Genomic DNA, 11,153 nt, shown 5'->3' with positions numbered 1-11,153 from the left:
GTCGTATCTCTTTGTGAATCTGGCTCGTTGACTTTGCTACAACACTCAGTTTAAGGTGGCAATGATAAATAATGGGCTACAGCTAGAACATATGGATTATAAAGCTAAAAACATATTCCAATCAAGAGACATTTCTTGTCCACATGCATGCATTCTAGCGAAAACTGCATGACAATTACCAAGGAAACCGCAGTGGACCATACCTGCATAATGTGTGTTGAAATTACTACTTGCAATCTCCATGGGAAGGCCATTTAACAGGGAGACAACACAATATCATTATTTTGAAGAAGCACTAGCTCAGTATGGAATGTTCACAATTTATTTCTTGCTATGTAGAAACACATTTAAATGTATGCATATATAAACGTTTACCATATAATTTAACCACTTCAGCTCTGGAAGGTTTTACCCCCTTCCTGACCAGGCCATTTTTTGTGATACGGCACTGCCTTGCTTTAAAGCGGATGTGCCACGGGGAAAAAATATTAAAAGCCAGCAGCTACAAATACTGCAGCTGCTGACTTTTAATATTAGGACACTTACCTGTCCTGGAGTCCAGCGCTGATCGCAGCAGAGCACGAGCGATCGCTCATCTCTCTGCTGCTCCCCCCTCCATCCACGCTCAGGGAACCAGGAAGTGAAGCGCTGCGGCTTCACTGCCCGGTTCCCTACGGCGCATGCGCGAGTCGTGCTGCGCCCGCCGATTGGCTCACACGCTGTGTGCTGGGAGCCGAGTGTTCCCAGCACACAACGGGCGACAGACGGGATGTGACGGAATGCCCGTCTTTCGCCCGTAGCGCGTGGCCGGAGTTGGGTGCAAATACCTGTCTTTAGACAGGTGTCTGCACCCCCCTCCCCCCTGAAAGGTGTCAAATGTGACACCGGAGGGGGGAGGGTTCCGATCAGCGGGACTCCACTTTAGGGTGGAGAACCGCTTTAACTGACAGCTATCTCATGCATCAATATTTCATGTATCAATATTTCAACATTTTTTTCTACCCTCGATAGAGTCCTCATAGCAACTCACTGTTACCTGTCTTCAGAAGTTAGAGGTATTTTTAGAAGCAAAAACCTGAGCAATAATATTTGGGAACTGACATTTACACACAAAATACTGCAATAGATATACAGTAAAACCTTGGTTTGAGAGTAACTTGGTTTGAGAGCATTTTGCAAGACAAGCTAACTTTTTTTTATAAATCTTGACTTGATTTACAAGCGATGTTTTGAATTAAGAGTAGCGTCATGTCACAACTGAGTATAAAAGAGAAAAGAAGCACCTCTAAGTGTAGCAATATGGTTACATTTAATGAAGGACAACATTTAGCAACATATTGCTACACTTAGAGGCGCCTCTCTTCTCTTTTATACTCTGTAGCTCCTGCTGGGTTTTGCTTCTAATCCCCTTGTGGAGGCTGCCATTTGTGGATGGACATTTTATGGCTACACAACCTATCACATTGCTAAAATCTTTTTATATGGACTACAAACTGAAGGACTTATGAATAAATGGTTGCAGAACGAATCATCTGAGTTTCCATTATTTCTTATGGGGAAATTTTCTTTGATATACAAGTGCTTTGGATTACAAGTATGTTTCCGGAACTAATTATGCTCGCAATCCAAGGTTTTACTGTACTGTATGCAGAAAATTCAGCAGATTCATTTGATAAAACTTTTATGGTTTAAAAAAAAGTGATTACTAAGATTAGTAACAGAAGCATGGTATGGCAATTATAATACTAAACATTAATATTAATATAAACCATTTTTTTCCATTGTCACAAAATACAGTTATACAAAAATTATTCTTCTATAAGTAATATCTATGTGGTGATCAGCCCAGGATGAAAACATTTCTGTGGTATAAACAAGTATGCAACTGAAACATGGAGATTATGGTAGCTAGTTCCTTATTCTGTAAGTAGCAAAACTAGAAAACAGAAGTTTCCACTTTTTCCAGTAAACCAATGACTGTATATTAAAAGTAGGGGGGTGTAATGGCGCTTGCAATAATTAAAGTGTAAAACTAAATAACCATAGTAGCAATTCCTGTTGTTAGAAACAAAATGATTTCCAAAATACGAACAAAATATCAGGAGAGTAAATCCACCACTTCCAGTGTGTATATCTGTGTTCCACTCCAGATATAATCAAATAACCGCCCAACATCAATCAAGTAATGTGGATGGTGATAAGAGTGGAGTAATAATAAAAATAAGAAAAACAAATGTGCCAATAAAAGCACAGTGTTGATAAGGTGAAGAAAAATATATACATTTTCTGAAAAAGTTCAGATAATGATATCAGCAATAATTTCTTCAAAAAACATATAGAATGCGAATAGGCAAAAAATCCATATAGTAGCTCCAACTATTCCAAGTGCATAGTGCAAAAATAAATTAAATACATAGTGAATAATGTCCAAAAACTGTTTTTTTGTAAGCACCAAAAATTAAAAAAAATATATATATATATAAAAATATATAATCAATAACATGCATGGGTGAACGAAACCCAATCCATAAAATGTCTGCAGTGAAAGTGTCCCATATGTTCCACCATGGAATTAAAACATCGAATTATCATAGATAAGAAAAATATAAAAGATGTGTCCAGTGCATAATCGTGCAGATTGAACCAATCCGATAATTAAAAGGAAATAGTAAACATAAATATAAAGTGCATAGGTGCTTCACTAAAATTCAAATTCCATAGTATTTGCTTCAGTGCATGATGGTAAAAGTGCACACGTGCTTCCAAAGACAAACGCCAAACCTTTCCACAGTGCAGAGGTGAAGATAATTGTTTCTGCAAGCCCCTTACCTTGAAGAGGCTTGCATAAAGCCTATAGTAATGTTAATGAAAGCGTGTCCCACAGCCAGCCTGCCGTTTCTATTCCATAAAAGAAGACTGGGTCCCAGCGATGGCACTCAAATAGAGAACAGGGAGGCTTCCATAGTGTAAAAACATTCACAATTTATTTGGAAAAAATATATAAAAACACTCACAGACAGAGCTGTGTAGACAGCGTGTGTAGTACAACAGATTGTCTCTTCTCTGCGGCCGCAAGCGGATGACGTCACCAGCAACCCTCCTTCTTCCTCACGCGTATCGTGACGACCACACGTCACTTAGTCATAGGATGGAGGGCGGCTGGTACGAGGGTGACTTATATAATGCTGAAATCACAGGATGGCTAGTGGCTAGATGGCTAGAATCCCAGTGCGCATGCTCGAAATTCCGGCGCAAATCGTCAATGCTTTAGACGTGAACGTAATTTACGCAAAGCCCTATTCGCGAACGACTTACGCAAATGACGTAAACTACGCAAAATTTGACGCTGGCCCGACGTCCATACTTAACATTGGTTGCTCCTCATATAGCAGGAGCAATGTTACGCCGGAAAAAGCCTTATGCAAACAACGTAAAAAATACCGCCGGGCGCACGTAGGTTTCTGAATCGGTGTATCCAGCTGATTTGCATATTCTACGCTGAAATCAACGGAAGCACCACCTAGCGGCCAGCGTAAAAATGCAACTAAGATACGACGGCGTAAGAGACTTACGCCAGTCGGATCTTAGGCAAATTTCGGCGTATCTTGCTTTCTGAATACAGGAAGAAGATACGCCGGTGCAGATTTGAATTTACGCGGCATATCAATAGATACGCCGGCGTAAATTCTTTCTGAATCTAGCCCATTGTGTTCCTATCTGATTCCCACGGGCCTAACACTCCCTTTTCCTCCCCGGGGGGAACCATGGAAAACCTCCCAATGGGGCCAGTGGAGATGTTCTGGAGGCATATTTGCCAGTTTTATTGATTCTGTCCCACACTGCCAGTGTGTTCCAGGTTAGTGAGGATGTCCATTTTGACAATCCTCTCGCCTTGGGTGGTATCCATGGTGCTCCCTCTAGGTTTCTTCCTGCCATGTTTTTCTCTATCGAGACCCATGTTTTATTCACGGAATCATGGCACCAATTTAGTAAGCGTACCAGAGACATTGCTCTGTAATACAGTGCAATGTCTGGTAAGCTCAATCCCCCCTCCTCCTTACTTCTGCGTAGAATGTCATATGCTATTCTGGCATTTCCGTCCTTCCATATAAAGGATATAAATGCTTTACGTATCTTTTTAAAGAATATTAGGGGAAGCGGTATGGGTACAGTATGCAGGACATATATTAATCTAGGTATTACATTAATTTTAAGAGTATTTATTCTGCCAAGCCATGTTAGTGTGTGGCCTTTCCATCTATTCAAATATTATTTCCACAACCAGGGAGCTATGGGCCAGATCCTCAAAAGAGATACGCAGACTTAACTGCTGTTCAGTCTGTGTCTAACTTTGGAAACGATCCTCAAAAGGCTTTTTCCAAAGTTAGGCAGAAGATCCGGCATGTGTAATTGAATTACACTGCCGAATCTTAGGATGCAGTACCGCATCCGCCGCTGGGGGCATTTCGAGTCGAAATGCCATTTCTAGTATGCAAATTAGCACTTAAGGCGATCCACAAAGCTTTCCAGCTTCGTTTTATCGCCGTAAGTGTTATTTTGCAAGTGTAAAACTAGGGCTGATGTTACAAAGTGTAAACTAGTCACACCATGTAAAAGCCCATTCCAGCGACGGCATTTGGTATGCATTCCCGAGGGAGAACTCCACGGCAATTTGTAAAAACAAAACCGGCATGGGTTCCCCCCAGGAGCATACCAGGCCCTTAGGTCTGGTATGGGTTGTAAGGGGACCCCCCTACGCCGAAAAATCGACGTAGGGGGTCCCCCTACAATCCATACCAGACCCGTATCCAAAGCACGCTACCCGGCCGGTCAGGAAGGGAGTGGGGACGAGCGAGCGCCCCCCCTCCTGAGCCGTGCCAGGCCGCATGCCCTCAACATGGGGGGGTTGGGTGCTCTGGGGCAGGGGGGCGCACTGCGGGCCCCCCCACCTCAGAGCACCCTGTCCCCATGTTGATGAGGACAAGACCTCTTCCCGACAACCCTTGCCATTGGTTGTCGGGGTCTGCGGGCGGGGGCTTATCGGAATCTGGGAGTCCCCTCAAATAAGGGGGCCCCCAGATACCGGCCCCCCACCCTAAGTGAATGGATATGGGGTACATCGTACCCCTATCCATTCACCTGTAGGCAAAAAGTTAAAGTTAGTAAACACACAACACAAGGCCTTTTAAAATAATTTATTATTCTGCTCCGGATGCCCCCCCTGTCTTCTTTATTAGCTCTATTAGCAGGGGGGGCTTCTTCTTCCACTCTCCGGGGGTCTTCTCCGCTCTCCGGGTGGGGGTTTCTTCTTCCGCTCTCCGGGGGGGGGCTTCTCCGGACTCCGGGGGGCTTCTTCCATCTTCTCCCCTCTTCCGCTGTTGACTCAGCGAACCCCGGTTCTTCTGCAGATGTCCGGTGCCTTCTTCTTTAGCGCTGGCTGCCTGTTATCTTTGTGTGTTAGCTCAATTTCTAACAGGCAGCCGGCGCGGTCTTCTGTGACGTCAGGTTCTTCTCTTCTGTTCTTCCGATGTTGCCTCGTCGCCTGTTGTCGCTGTAATGATGGAAGCGCGCCTTGCATCCCATTTATATAGGCATCACCGTCCCATCATGCTCCAGCAGGTACCCACGTGGTGGGTGCACGTGGGTAGGCACCCACCACGTGGGTACCTGCCGGAGCATGATGGGACGGTGATGCCTATATAAATGGGATGCAAGGCGCGCTTCCATCATTACAGCGACAACAGGCGATGAGGCAACATCGGAAGAACAGAAGAGAAGAACCTGACGTCACAGAAGACCGCGCCGGCTGCCTGTTAGAAATTGAGCTTACACACAAAGATAGCAGGCAGCCAGCGCTGAAGAAGAAGGCACCGGACATCTGCAGAAGAACCGGGGTTCGCCGAGTCAACAGCGGAAGAGGGGAGAAGATGGAAGAAGCCCCCCGGAGTCCGGAGAAGCCCCCCCCCCGGAGAGCGGAAGAAGAAACCCCCCCCCGGAGAGCGGAGAAGACCCCCGGAGAGTGGAAGAAGAAGCCCCCCCTGCTAATAGAGCTAATAAAGAAGACAGGGGGGGCATCCGGAGCAGAATAATAAATTATTTTAAAAGGCCTTGTGTTGTGTGTTTACTAACTTTAACTTTTTGCCTACAGGTGAATGGATAGGGGTACGATGTACCCCATATCCATTCACTTAGGGTGGGGTCCGGTATCTGGGGGCCCCCTTATTTGAGGGGACTCCCAGATTCCGATAAGCCCCCGCCCGCAGACCCCGACAACCAATGGCAAGGGTTGTCGGGAAGAGGTCCTGTCCTCATCAACATGGGGACAGGGTGCTCTGAGGTGGGGGGACCCGCAGTGCGCCCCCCTGCCCCAGAGCACCCAACCCCCCCATGTTGAGGGCATGCGGCCTGGCACGGCTCAGGAGGGGGGGGGGCGCTCGCTCGTCCCCACTCCCTTCCTGACCGGCCGGGTAGCGTGCTTTGGATACGGGTCTGGTATGGATTGTAGGGGGACCCCTACGTCGATTTTTCGGCGTAGGGGGGTCTCCTTACAACCCATACCAGACCTAAGGGCCTGGTATGCTCCTGGGGGGTGAACCCATGCCGGTTTTTTCTTTGAAAATTGGCATGGAGTTCTCCCTCATTGGCATGGAGTTCTCCGAGCGACGCTGTCATTTTTTTTTTTTTTCCCGACGCAACTTTTTTAAGCCGTCGCGATCCTCAAAACTCGGCGTAACGTAACTTCGCGCATGCGCAGTACGGCCGGCGCGGGAGCGCGCCTCATTTAAATGGGACTCGCCCCATTTGAATAGGAACGCCTTGCGCCGGCGGAATTTTAGTTACACAGCCTGAAATTTCTAGATAAGTGCTTTGTGGATCGGGCACTTAGGTAGAAACTTTAAGGCAGTGTAACTTAAATGGGATTTTTTAAGTTACGCCAGGTTTTTGTGGATCTGGCCATATAAGTTTATATATAAGTTTTGCATCTGCAGTAATATGGACTCCCAAATAAAATAACGATTCTCTATTCCATATAAACGGACAGCTGTTTTGCAAAGATGTAGCTAATAGTACTGGTACATGGCTAGGTAATATTACCAATTTTTCTGTATTTATTTTAAAATTCGATAGCTTTCCATATCTCAACAGTTCTTGCATCAATACCTCTATAGATTCCTGTGGTTTTGAGAGAAAAAATAATACGTCGTCGGTGTATGCACTCTAGGGCCAATTTCCACTCCTCTTATTCCATTATTTTACCTTATTCTGCATAAGAAGGGTTCCAGAACAAGGGCAAATAATATTGGAGATAGAGGGCAGCCTTGCCTTGTGCCATTCCGTTTATAAAACCAGCCTGACAGGTCCCATTAACCTTAACTTTTGCTCCCAGTGATAATGGGCAATTGTTGCACACACATTCAGGTACAACTTTCAAGCAACTTCTGAGAGTTAACATTGAAGTCTATGACCCTCAAGTTGCATTAAAGTTGGACCAAAGTAGTGCATGAACAACTTTGAAGTTGTTGCAAATTTAAGTTGTGCATATGTGAATGGATATCATTGAAAAACATGGGGGAACAACTTGTCATGCAACTTTGATGTCCAAAGTTGCGTGACAAGTATGAATGGAGCTTTACCTGGGTCACTATCCCTTAAAAAAATCTGTTATTTGTTGGAACAGAACCTCTTCCTTGGTCATATTGTCTATTATTAGTTGAAATGGGATGCCTTCCTTTATTATTTTGCCTCATAGGAGGTGGGGTTTGGCTCCTATTCTCTCCCCCCAACTCTTCCCAGGTTCCCAGGTGTTCCTTGTCTTTGGAGGGAGGGGACCAGAGGGAAGCCTTACAGGTCTGGTGTTTTTTCCATCATTTTGCATTCCCCTTCCCTCTGTCCCCTCTACCATTTCTACATCCGCATTCTTTTGCCAACTAAAGATTCCACCGGATTTGAAATAATCCACATCACAAATTTACTTTTTCCTTCTTTTTTTGTTCTCATTCCTCTTTCTCCAAAAAGTTCAATAAATTTGATGAAAGAGAGCAGTACTCTGTACTTTCCATGTGAGGTAAAAGCTTATCTTTAAGATCCTTAATTTCCTTGTTTAGCGACAAAAGCTTATGTCTTTTTTCTGAACTAAAAACTTAAGAAAATTAATACCTGCCTCATTAAAATATTTGGCCCCCTCCACCAACTTAGCATCCCCTTTCTGGGGGTTCACATTCCATCAAAAAGTTTGTGGGACCATCTGTTCTTCAATATAACATTCTAAAGCCCTGTACACACGATCGGTCCATCCGATGAAAACGGTCTGATGGATTTTTCCATCGGTTAACCGATGAAGCTGACTGATGATCAGTCGTGCCTACACACCATCGGTTAGAAAAACGATTGTGTCAGAACGCAGTGACGTAAAACACAACGACGTGCTGAAAAAAACGAAGTTCAATGCTTCCAAGCATGCGTCGACTTGATTCTGAGCATGCATGGATTTTTAAAACATGCATGGATTGCTTTTTTTTAACCGATGGATAAATAACCGATGGGGCCCACACACGATCGGTTTGGTCCGATGAAAACGGTCCATCAGACCGATCTCATCGGTTTGACCGATCGTGTGTACGCGGCATAAGAACGCTATGTCCCACTCAGTGTGTAATTTCAAGAGCATTAAATGATTTAATCTAAGGCCTAGTACACACGAGAGGATTTATCCGCGGATACGGTCCACCGGACCGTTTCCGCGGATAAATCCTCTCGAGGATTTGCGAGGATTTGGATCCGATGGAGTGTACTCACCATCGGATCGAAATCCATGCCGAAATCCCCTCGCGATGATGTGTCGCGCCGTCGCCGCGATGATGACGCGGCGACGTGCGCGACGCTGTCATATAAGGAATTCCACGCATGCGTCGAATCATTACGACGCATGCGGGGGATTCATTCGGACGGATTGATCCGGTGAGTCTGTACAGACCAGCGGATCAATCCGTTGGGATGGATTCCAGCGGATAGATTTTAAAGCATGTCTTCAAATTTGTATCCGCTGGAAATCCATCCCAGGGAATAAAAATCCGCGGAAACAGATCCGCTGGATTGTACACACCAGGGGATCTATCCGCTGGAGCCGGTCCGCGGATCAATTCCAGCGGATGGATCCTCTCGTGTGTACGGGGCCTAAGAAACATACCACCCAACTTCAAATCAATAGTCCCTGTAAGGACAAATACACTATCGGTGTTGCAGCTTTGTGAAGCTCGGTAATTAAACCCATCCATTTTAGTGAGAAATAACAACAAAAACATAAAAATGCAAATAAAAACTCCAGCTGCGATAACAGCATCGGAAGTGTGCCAATAATCCTAACAAAGAAATTGTGCTTGCATTGATAAGTGGAGAACACAGAACCATATGGAAACACAACTGTACTTTTCTGATTAAAAGAGTCCATTTGCTTCGGTAAGCGTGTTTAATTGAACCCAAGGTGTTGGATCACTATGGTGTCACTATTTATGAAGAGTTATCTGATTTAGTATGGATGAAGATTTAATTTATCACTCTGGGACTGTCACTGATTTCTGCCCATATTTTTTCAAACATTTTTATATTATGATTTATGTCAATTGTTGATTATTGTTCTATTAGTTCTGCACATTTGACCCACTGTATATCCATTGCGCCAGCTGCTCCATTTATCTCACCAAGTGCAATTTATTTTTAGGATTACTGGAATGCTTATTTTTGTGTATTTTAAATGTGCATTTACATGCCTTTTTGTGTTTATGTTATGCAAAGTGAGACAAGAAAATCCATTATAGATAATTCAAATTCTTTTGTAGTAAAAAATGCATAAAAAGGCAATTCTTTTTATTGAAGTGAGTTTATTATTAATTTCCGTAAGACTGTTTAATACAAACATTTACTTCAACTCTGCATTTTACATTACTTTACACTTGTAAACACATGCAGGCTTGAAACACGTAGCTATGAACTAGTCATTTCGTAATGAACAGTATTTCACCTTGAAATGCATTTTCGTGCAGATAAAATAATGCTTTCTACAGTGGGAAAATTCAAATGTTCATAATTTATTATATAACAGCCTAGTTTGTTTATTTGTATTAAGTTGATAATGAAATGATGACACATTCGAAGGGAATCTGCCTTCTGTTCTTCACACCTGCTTGTGCTTTAATTTTATTCAGTGTTTGCCAGTCATTCTTTATTTAGATCTTTTTTTTTGCAACTTAGATAATGCTGTTGTATTTATAACCTGGGTTCATTTTTAAAGCTAAACTCCAGAAAAAACAATGAAATACACAAATTAAATACCCACAAAAAGGATTTGTATTGCTATCTATCCAGTCCTGAGATTTATACAGTACAAAACAGATTATAGCGCACATATGCAAAAATGACATTTATCCTGCAAGGCTAGTTAAAAACACCTGAACATATTCAAAAATACTGGGTGTTTGGTCGCACTATATGGTCATATAGTGCTAAGCCCACTTACTGCTAAAGGTATGTTTGTGTATGTTTTTATATGTTTTTGTATTTTGTCTGAGATTTGTACAGCCCCCTCTGACAAAATAGCCAGGAGGATGACACCACCTACAGTTTATGAATATAATGATGTCCTCTCTCCATCCCAATCTCCCAGCTAGACAGGTGAGAAGCAGCTGTATAACACAGTAACATAAATAATAAAAAACACATAAATAAAAACTAGTGTGAAACTCAGTGCTAAAAAGCCTAATAGTTAGAAAGAGTGGTGAAAACCGCACATAGGGTCTGGTTAGTAATTTGAAAGCGATATCAGAAAAATATAAATATATATATATATATATATATATATATATATATATATATATATATATATATATATATATATACATATACATGTGTGTGTGTAGCGCCTATGTACTTTACAGTATGGTACTGGTGCTAGTTAAATTTAATGGTAGCTCAGAGTGTAGTTAAAGTCTGATCCAGATTGTTAAATGCAAAACAGGGTCTCTGTCTCAGCTTGGCTGTGCTGTGGGCTTATTCTGTTGTACTGGGGTGTTCTTCCAGCCCCGGTGCTGTAGGTGGCAGCAGTGGAGTCAAGGTTTGGGTGCTCTTTCCCAGCAGCCAATCAGGAGGGTTTGTCCTCG

Source organism: Rana temporaria, chromosome 2 (assembly GCF_905171775.1).
Source record: "Rana temporaria chromosome 2, aRanTem1.1, whole genome shotgun sequence".
Lineage (NCBI taxonomy): Eukaryota > Metazoa > Chordata > Amphibia > Anura > Ranidae > Rana > Rana temporaria.
This window is presented reverse-complemented; position numbering follows the sequence as displayed.